This window comes from Physcomitrium patens, chromosome 24 (assembly GCF_059467195.1).
Source record: "Physcomitrium patens ecotype Gransden chromosome 24, ASM5946719v1, whole genome shotgun sequence".
In the NCBI taxonomy this organism is placed as follows: domain Eukaryota; kingdom Viridiplantae; phylum Streptophyta; class Bryopsida; order Funariales; family Funariaceae; genus Physcomitrium; species Physcomitrium patens.
In genome coordinates this window covers 2083296-2094567 of record NC_143433.1, presented here as the reverse complement: position 1 = coordinate 2094567, position 11272 = coordinate 2083296, and positions in this window count along the sequence as shown.

The window sequence follows — 11272 nt, the reverse complement described above, 5'->3', positions numbered from 1 at the left end:
TATTAGATTGAGTGATTATTAAAAAATCTAAAAATAGTAAATTTAGAAGGTCTATGATTTCTTTTCTTTAATCTGGTTTAAATTTTTTTTAGTACTAAAATTAAAATTTTAGTAGAATTTCTCTTTTAAGTTTTAGAAATAATATCTTGAATTAATCCACGATCTTAGTTTTCAACTCCAAGGCTAATTCTTAATTTGACTATGATTAAAAAATCCCTTAAATCTAATTGCTCTATCTTCTTATTTAATTTTTAAGATTTTTGTATGCTTAAATTTCATGCTGTAATTTTAATGGATTAAAAATATAAAGTCTAATTTTTAAAATAATGATAATTTCTAGAAGATCGAGGTGAGCTAGTTTTTGTGGTGGAATTTCCTCTTGTAGTGATTTTAATCACTGTTTGAAGTTGAAAATTGGAGAAAAAGAAAAAAATCACAAGAGTATTAATTCAAGGTCAAATTGCAATTGGGCCTTGGATTTGCTAAGAATTTGTGTTTAAGGGAGTTTAAATTGAAGAGTGGTGATCATGATGGCTTTGATGGCAAGAATCCTTGCTGATTTCCAAGTAGACTGATTAAAATTACAATTGTAGTTGAAACTTACAACTAAATTAGCAAATTAATTAGTTTTTATAATTTAGAACTCGAATTTGGACTTGCAAATAGTCATCTTGAAGATATAAATATGTTTTAGAAACATTGGTGGTATTAGTTTTGCCAAAAAAATGTTAGTTTTTGAGTTATAGGCATTTCCAACCTTAAAATCGGATTTATGCTTAGAGTGATTGTGGATCCTTGATCTTGGTTGGGAATTTTTTGATTTGGATGGTGGAGATGTGGCCACCACCTTTGGACCTCCTCCCACCTAGTTAAGAGGGCTTAGGTGGCCAAGCTCCCTCTCTTTCTTCTCCCTTTTGTAAGGCGAAGCCTTGCCAAATTATTTCTGAGCTTTTAATTGAAGGAATTTTCTTCTACCTTGTCAAAGCCTCGATATTTTCTTCCTCACTTACTCAATTTTTTATTCTTTTGAGAAATATTTGGTGGTAATCTTTTTCTAATTACCAGCTTTTTAACAACATAAGCCACGAGCAATTTGATACTTGAATAGATTTTTGGCAAATTTCCAAGTAGCAAGGGGTCTATTGCCCTTGGTTGCATAGAAGTGTCAACTTTGAAAATTTGTAACTCGGTGATCTCTAACTCAAATTTAATATAATTTATTAGTATGAATGTCTTTTGAAGTCTTATTTATTAGAAAATTTTAGTTTTTAACTTTTAATTTATAATTTGTTTTTGATGATTTTTAAAGTGAGGATAGGTCTGCTACATTGGTAATTTAGAATAATTAATTTTAGAAAAACGTAGCTTAATACCTACTAATGTTTTTTCGTTGATTTTTTTAAAAAAAGAAGCTTGCTAAGTTTTTTTTTAGAAAAAATTAGATTTTATTACTTTAAATCACTAACCAACTTTTAGTGAATTTTTAAGTAGAAGGAATCTGTGGCCAAGGCAGCCCAAGTGGCTCTACTTGGAAAAAACCATATTTCCAGCATTTTGGATTAGATTGCTATAAGATTTAGAAAGTTAGAAGCATGTTGGAGTTAACCTTGATCACACCAAATTTCACATACATTGAAGTCTCAAGAAAGTTTTGGTGAATTTTTGAGAGGCAAGGGTGATTGCCTACATCTTCACATACTCAAGGCATGTTATTGTTTTCCTCTCTAGTCATCCTCTAACTACATTCTTTTAACACCTAATCTATTATATTAGTTCTTACTTGTCTTATTATAATTAATTAATATTATTTAATAATTTTAAGAACTTTTTTCTCATTCCAATAATTAATAGTAAAATTTCATCTTTTCATCCATCTTTACCTTTAAAAGATAAAATAAAATAAAAATTAACCTTATCTTTTTATTTTCACCTTTTATCTTTAATCGTAGTTTATAAATTTTATTTTTTATCTTCAATTTTTTATTATGGTTTTTTTTAAATTCTTTACTCAACTTTTAGTCATTATTTCTAACTTAATCTATTTTTTTATTCTATTTTTATTCATTATTTTCAGAGTTTAAGCTTAATTAAGTAAACCTAGGAAGGAAATTAGTTTATTAGAATATAATATTTAAGAAATCATAAAAATTATATACTTGACTTATTGTATTTGGTTGGATTAATTGTAATTATTATATTATATTATATTATTTATTATTATATATATATGATTTAAGTGCTCATATTAATTAATATTGAATTTTAATCTAAGTTTCAATTGAATCAAATTGAACTTAAGTGAGGGGAGAAAAAATCGCTTATAGTACATACTCTAGGACTTTAAGGTAAGAATATGTATCTTAATGGCTCTTCAATATGTGATAATATCTCAACTATTAAAGACAAATACTACTGAAGGAATTATATATGCAGTGAGTAATTTGAGAGATGTGACAGTTATTTGGTGGTAACATCAAGTTCAAAGCTATGGAGCTCAAGGTGGATTTTGTGATTGAGGGGAGTTTGATACCAAGTTTTAAAATCAATTTTGGTCTATCAATACAAAAAAGATAGCATGTGATTAGTTGTCAAATCTTACACAATCTAGATTAGAGCAAGATTATATCTCTCAATTCAAGTCCTTCTATCTACAAATTGATAATGTTTTAAAGGCAAAGATGGTGGATTAATTTCTACAAGGTTTGAAACTTGGGATCCAGCAAGAGGTAGAATTAAGAGATCTACAAATATTTGAAGAGGCAATTAGGATTGCAAAGAGAATTGATGCTATGGATTTTAGAAATTTTGGAATACAATCTATAGTACAAAGTCCTATGCTGCTATCTAATATTATGGCACAACAACCAATATTAATAGAAATTAATGCCTTAGAAGGATCATTGACACTACAAAGATGACAAATATTGGTGCAAAAGAGATTGTATTTCTATTATCGAGATTGTCCAAAATATCAAAATTCAAGCATCAATAAAATAAGATGGATTCATAGTATGGAGATTTATCGAGCCGATAATGACATAAAGCAATGAAATGAGGTTCTCTAAAAAAGGCACCAAAGGCCAATACTAGGGATAGCTACTACCTCGCAGAGACAATTGACATGGCCTTAGAAAACTATAAAAAAAAGTCAATTGGTGTATCTAATGGAACTATTAAGAGGACAATCATATTGAGTGCTTGTAGATTGTGGCTCTACAAAAAATTATATCTCAATTAAAATTGCCTACCAACTTAGGATTAAAACTAAGATAATCAAAGAAGAGAATAAATATCATGCAAATGATCAAGAAAACGTATTGAATGAGATACATGAAGAAGAAACTTTGAGTTGATTGACTTTTATATAATAAGAGTGATTCAAGGTAATAAAGCTAAGATATGATGTTATTATTGGTATGCCATGGCTATAGGTGAGAAATAAGCAAGTTGATTGGATAGCAAGGATAATCTTCTTCAAGATGGTGGATGCAAGGTGACTCTTTGTACCTCTGTATCAAGTGAAGAAAAAAATAATCTCCAACTAAAGTCTTATTTGTAGAAATTACTTTTATGAAGAAGCAATTATAGCATAAGTAATTGTTATATATGGTGGTTCTAAATCTTATATCATTAATAAAAAAGATAGCTAAAGGAATAAAATGGGCACATCAATTCATACAAAAATTATAACAAGATATAAAAAAGATAATTATATAGATAGTTAGAACTATGGAAGTTTCTAGAATTTAGATTAGGTTAGTAGATCAAGTAGGATTCACCATGAAATATTTTAGAAGAGTTTAGGGTGATTATCTAGGTGGAGTCCATGACCTAGATATATTCTAAAAAGTCTAGGGTGGTAGGACAAGGTATAAATAGGACCGGCCAATGTCTTTTGGGACATCTAGTCAAGTATGGCTTTAGATCCTTTCTCTAAGTAAAGTTTGGTTTTGCATCTTTTTGTTCAATTCTGTTATGTTCTGTTTCTATGTACTCAGTTGTCTTTCATAACTTATTTTGTGTAGTTTCGTTCAATTTTTTTCTAGTTTATTTTATCCAATTTTGTAATGAGATTTTATATTACTGTAAAATAGAAGGATCTTGGATTTTTTGAGATAGCCTGGTCATGTTTCATTAATATCATAGCAAGTATTAGATTATTTAATTTTGATAGCCTGTCAATAGTCATCATATAATTCAAGGTCAATTACTGTGGTCATACTAAATACTCTGTTGAGGCTATTACAAGCTATTCTTAAAAAGTCAATTGGGAGGTAAAAAGATATTACAATAGTAGAGTTCAATGGAGAAATTATAGTATAGAAGATATGATAGAGAAATCCCAAATGGAGGCTCAAATACAACACCTCTCAAGCTAGATAGCTACTTTGCAAGGGCAAACAGAAGCCTTGAGGACAACAGAGTCAATATTTGTTAGGTTGAAATTAAATAAGCATAGTACATACTTTAAAACTTTAAGATAAGAAGTTATATATCAATGGATCTTCAATATGCAATAATACCTCTAATTATTTGGGATAAATACCACTAAAGGAATTATATATGTAGCCAACTATTTGAAAAATATAACAATAATTTGGTAGAGACATCGAGTTCAAAGCTATGGAGCTCAAGGTAGATTTTGTGATTGGGAGGAGTTAGAGACAGAGTTTAGAAATCAATTTTGGCCCATCAATGTAGAAAAGATAGCATGCAATCAGTTGGTAAATCTTACATAAGCTAAGTTGTTGCAAGATTATGTTTCTAAATTCAAATTCTTATGTTTCCAAATTAACAATATTTTGGAGACGGAGATGATAGATCAATTCCTACAAGGTTTGAAACCTTGAGTCCAATAAGAGGTAGAGCTAAGGGATCCACAAACTTGCAAAGAGGCGATTTGGATTGTAGAGAGAGTCGATACTATAGATTTCAAAAATTGTAAAGTACAACTTATAGCACAAAGTTCCATGCTATTATCTAATATTATGGCACAACAACCAACACCAATAGAGATTGATGCCTTACAAGGATCATTGATACTACAAAGACGACAAATATTGGTACAAAAAGAATTATGTTTTTATTGTCAGGAGCCAAGCCATCAAATCAAAAGTTGTTCAAAATATCAAAGTGCAAGTACCAATAAGATAAGGGAGATTCAAAGTCTCAAAATTCACCAAGTTGATAATGAATGAAAACAAGAACATGAAGCTCCTAAATAAAGGCGTTAGAGGCTAGTACTAGTGGTAGCTACTATCTCTGAGAGAAAAATGGCATAGCTTTGGACAACTAAAAAAAAATTGACTGGTACATCTAATGGGACTATTAAGAAGATAACCATATTGAGTACTTATAGATTTTGGCTCTATAAAAAATTATATCTTAATTGAAATTTCTGATTGACTTAGAATCAAAATGAAAGAAATCTACAGAGGAAGTATATACCTTATACATGACTAAGAGAACGTGTTGAGTAAGACATTTGAAGAAGAAACCTTGAGATTGATAAACACCTACGCCTTAAGAACAAGATTCAAGGTGATAAAGCTAAGGTATGATGTTATCTTTGGTATGCCATTCATCTTGGCTAGGAATGTGAAATAAGAAAGTTGATTAGGTAGCAAGAATTTTTTTTTTTAAAGATGGAAGATACAAAGTAACTCTTCACACTTCTACATCAAGTGAAGAGGAAAGTCAATTTGCAATTAGAGACTTACTTGTAGGGACGAATTTTATGAAGAAACAATTATAGTATGAACAATCGATATATATGGTGGTTCAAAAACTTACATTAGTGGTGGAAAAGACAATTGAAGGAATAGAACGAGCAAAGCAACTCATATGAAAATATTAGGAGGTCATTCCAATTGACCTATCTAGTGGCGTATCTCTTGATTGAGGCGCCTTCTTTTAAGTAGAAGTATTACCTAGATCCAAACCAATAAGTCAATCAATTTATCACATAGTACTAAAAGAACTTGAAGAACTATGGAAGATATTGGACAAACTCTTGGAGAAAGGCCTCATTCAAGAAAACACATCACTATAGGGAGTACTTGTACTCTTTGCACCTAAGAAGGATGGTAGACTTTGTCTTTGCATTGACTATTAAGGTCTCAATAAACAGACGATTAAAAATATACATCCACTTCAATGCGTGGATGATCTTTTTGACTAACTTTTAGATACAATCATCTTTAGTAAATTAGATCTTTAAAGTGGCTATTAGCAAATACCTATTGTAAGAGAGGATGTAAAAAAGATGGTATTTTGTATGTGCTATGGACATTTTAAATGGCTGGTTTTACCCTTTGGTCTCACCAATGCTCTAGCTTCTTTCATGGATTACATGAAAAAATTGTTTTGAGACCTTTTGGATAAGTATGTAGTTGTCTTCATTGATGATATCCTTATATATAATAAAATCCCTAAAGATCATAAGCAACACTTACAAAAAGTGCTATATTAGTTGCAAGATAGTTGCTTCTATTGTAAGCAATTAAAATATGAACTTTGGAAGTCGGAAGCCATCTTTTTGAAGCATGTGGTGTCCTCTGAAGGCATGCATATGGAATAAGATAAGGTGAAAGCAGTGGAAGATTAGCCAACCCCCAAAGATGCTTCTGAAGTTTGCTCGTTTTTAGGCCTTGCTAGATACTATTGTCATTTTATTCAGTGATTTGCTTATATTGCTACCTCATTGAAAAACCTATTGGAAAATGGTGCTCCATTTGAATAGAATATAGAGCAGCAAAATGTCTTTGATAAGTTGAAGGAGGTACTTATTACTGCTCCAATATTGCAATTGTATGATCCTAATCTCTTTTATACACTTGACATTGATGCTTCCGACTTTGCTATTGGAGCGGTCCTTCAACAAGACTTTGGTAGGGGCCTTCAACTTATGGTATATGAATCAAGCAAGCTTAAAAGGATAGAATGTAATTACTCTGCATGTGATTGAGAGCAATTAGCAATTATATATGCAACAAAGATGTAGTAATACTATTTATTGGAAGAACTAGTGGTTGTTCAGACTGATCATCGACCTTTATTACATGAATTGTATTTGAAAAACATAAAATTATGGCATCATTGTTAAGAAGAACAGTTGCAACTTTTTGATATCCAGCTTGAGTACAAGCAAGGATGACAATATGCTGTGCCAAACAGTTTATTATGGAGAGTAGACTTAAACAACAAATTGAAAGACAAGATAGAGTCACCACTATTAATAGTATCATTTTAGATCTAACTAAAGAGGTAGATGGAAGGAAGCTATATAATGAATACTTATTTCAAGATGGTTAACAATTGACTAAAGGTCGATGATATACAATATCAAAATTACACTCTTAGTGATGGCTTCCTCTATTTTAAGAAGCAAATTTATGTATCCAAAAATATTAAACTCTGAATATTCATACTTCAGGAGAGACATGACATTCTAATATCTAGACATCTAAGATAAGAAAAGATCTTAGAATGGATCTTAAGGATATGATTTTAGACTAATTTGGATCGTGATGTTCAAGTCTTTATACGCTCTTGCAAGTCATGTCAACGTATGAAAGTATGCTATCATATTGTAAAAGCTTATAGCATATAAAAATTAATTAAAATATATTATATATTAATAAATATAGATGTATGTTAGAATGGTTAATAGATTAATTTAAATAGAGTGGATTTAAGAAACTTTATTTTGAATTTTATCTTTTTTGATTATAGCATTTCAAAAAAATTATAGGATCTAAATGTTTAATATGAAGCCTTGAGAGGAGATTAGAGCCTAAAGAAGAAAATCATAATTAGTAGGTATGAGCCATTGAATTAACTCATTTTGATATTTAATATAAAAAATGTACTTATTGTGCTTAAAACACAAATTTTATGAATTAATATTAGAATTTTAAGAAAAAATAAAAAATAGATTGTTAATAGCGAACATGTAATCTAAGATACAGTTTAGTAAGAAGAAACTATAAAGACTATATTTTTCTAGTTAGATAATAGTAGAAGAATAACAAGGAAGTAGTCTTAGTGTCAAAAAAAAAAAAAAAAAGAGAAAAAAAATCTAGTCAGGTTTAATTATAATAGATTTGAAGATTTTTTCCAAATTCAACAAATCCAAGGGGCAAAGTGATTCTTCAAATTTATGGAAGCCTTCAAATGCAATGGAGGCATCAAATACACTATATGGAGTGAAGAAACCAAGATCAGCACCCTTTCCTTCAAAGTACAATTAGAGAAATGAAGTTTTTGAAGAATTTTACAAATATTGCCTAAATCATTGTAAGTAAAAAAAACCTTCATAAAAGTTGCAAAGGAGCATAGATTGATGCATGTGAATAGTCAAACTTAGCATAAAAAGGTATTTTAAACACAATGATTAAGTTAGATTTATCAAAAATCATTTTTTTTTCCCACTTACAAGAGCCATCACCTTTAATCACGAAATTAGCTCTTGGATGAAGGAAGGCCATAGATCTAAATTAGAGACCTTAGAGATCAAGGGTGGAGATGTGGCCACCCTTCTACAAGCCACCACTCAATTGTATAAGAGTGGTTTGGTTTCTCAAGCCTCTCTCTCTCTATCTTTTTTTTATGAGGGCAAAGCAATGCAAAGTGTGGTCTCAACCCTAATCCTAATCTTAATTTGTTGCTTCTTTCTTGATCTTAGATCTCATTGTGAACTTAAGGAACACATGAGCATTGATTTTGTGTCATGGGTGGTGCTTGTTGTGGTTTGAAAGGCGCCTCTTTGCAATTGGTGGTCACTAACTATTTCTTTTGTCAAAAGGGTTTGAGGGGCATCGGATTTTCCTCAATCAGTTTGTGATTTTTTATGATTTGTTAGTGAATATTTTTTTTATCACATAGTCCTTGTAATTAGCTTTCCAACGAGCTAAGGCTTGCTCAATTTGGAGTTGAACCAAAATTTTCGTGAATTTTTGAATGCAAAGGGGGCGGCTGCCTTGGCAGTTTTAATAACCCAACTTTGAAAAGTCATTATTCAGTGCGAATTATTGGGATAATTTTGAAATTTTGAGAGTACAAGAAAATTTAAGCTGATCTTTCATTGGAAGAAATTTCATTAATATTGAAGAAATTGTGAATTTTTAACGAAGTTTTGAGTGAAGGGGGGTCAGCTGCAGCGTCAGGCCCAATGACCCTTTTTTGAAGAAGCATTGCTCGCAGCTCAGGTACTAGATTGCCACGAGAGTTTTGAAACATGAGCGTCTTGAAGTTAAATTTTCAATACAAAGAAAGTTATTAGATTTGGAGCTAATTTAGATTTTTGGCGAATTTTGGAGTAAAAGGGATACTTCCCTCAATCCTTGGATGTTGTCAAGGTACTTCCGCTTGTACCTCTCTTTATTTATTTTTTCTTTTATTTTATTTTATGTTATTTTTTACAGTAACTTGTAACTTCTACAATCACTTTTGGCTTCAATTTTTAACTTTTCATCTTCTCTCTTTTACTTTTATTTTTTTATTTTTAAATCTTTACTTTATTTTTACTTTTTAATTTTACTTTTAATTTTTAAACTTTACTTTTAATTTTTAACCCAACCTTAAAAAAAATTATAATTACTATAGATTAAGGATAATAACTTAATTAATTACTTTTACCATCATTTAATTAAGAAGTAAAATTTTATATATTTAAAAAAAAAGATAAAATAATAAAATAATAAAAATTAATAAAAAAAAACTATTAAATAAAATAAAATAAAATAAAAAATAATTAAATCAAATTATCTCATTAGAAGTAGAAGAAGGAACTATTTTGCATGAAATTAAGGAGTGAATTATCATTGTGATTGTGAGCAATATTAGAGGATTTGATTAATAACTTGATGTTTTAAGAAGGACAAGTAATAAGTGGATTAAAATTTAAATAATAGCTTTATATTAAATTCATATAGTTAATTCACTTATTATGAGTTAGAATAAACTTCTATTTAGTAGAGGTTTATTTTAGCTCACAATAGGAAGCTTATTGAGAGATATGAAAGCAAGGCATGGTTGGATGAAGGCAAGGAATAGGAATCTTTATCCCTATTGGTCAAAAGCCATGCCCAATAGGCTTCAAGGCTACCTCAGGCCTTATTAGGGATTAGGGTTTTTTTTTTGAAGACATTTGAAAATTAAAAGCCAAGATTGTAAGGTTTAAGATTTGGGCTACAATTTGTATGCAAAAATTAGAGGATTTAGAATTAGATTGAAGAAGTTATAGATTTTTGAAATTAAGGTGTTAATTTAAGACATATTATTACTCTTTTGTAAATACAAGGAGTTGTACGGTAGTTTTTGAAGATTGAAAGGTGTGGTTGGAACGGCGATTTTAAGACCTATATCTTTTACGAGAGAATTGTTGCTTTTGGAGTTCATATAAATGAGATATAAGGAGTTGAAGGCAATAAATGAGCGGTTTTGTTTATAGTAATGGTTGGAGCCATAATTTGAATTTTTGGATGATTTTTTGACTCAAACTTTTGGAGAATGAAAAATTTTGTGTTATAAAACTATACATATAAATTTCGTGGCATTTGAACTTTTATTTTGTGAGATATAAAGAAAATTGCATGTGGATGTATAAAGACAAGGGTTTGAAGTGACTGTTAGGGTTTTCAAGATATCTCAAGATCTGCATTGAATTTGCAGTTGAAATTTGTTGTGAAAGTTGATAAAAATAAAACAATACTTCATATAAAATTTAAATAAGTTTGGAAGGTCAGATCAAGAATTATGAGATATTGAAGTTTTGGAAAATTTCTACATAAGGATATACAAGGATTTAGAGGATTTTATCATATTTTGGATGTTGTTGGTTACTTGAGGCTTATGTATTTGATGTAATTGCTCCAAAAGAAAAATTTTATATATAAACTTAGGGCCTTCTTATTTTGAAGCTTGATTGAATAATTAGTGACAATTAAGAGCCCAATGCTTTCTTGAGGCAAACTTTCTCTGCCCTGACAATGCAACGTAACATCTTTAGGATAATTATAGTCAATTTTATTACCTACGCCATGTTGAGAGCATATGACTATGGATCTTATTATGTATTTGCCATAGACGTCTCATAATCATACTGTGGTTGTCGTCTTTGTGAATTGACATTCAAAACAATTTCATTTGGTGGTGGTGCACTTATATATTGATGCTTCAATGCTTGCACAAGTCTTCTTTGATACCGGCTTTTGTCTCTATGGATTACCTTGTGTCATTATTTGAGATTGGGATCCATGCTTCATGGGAA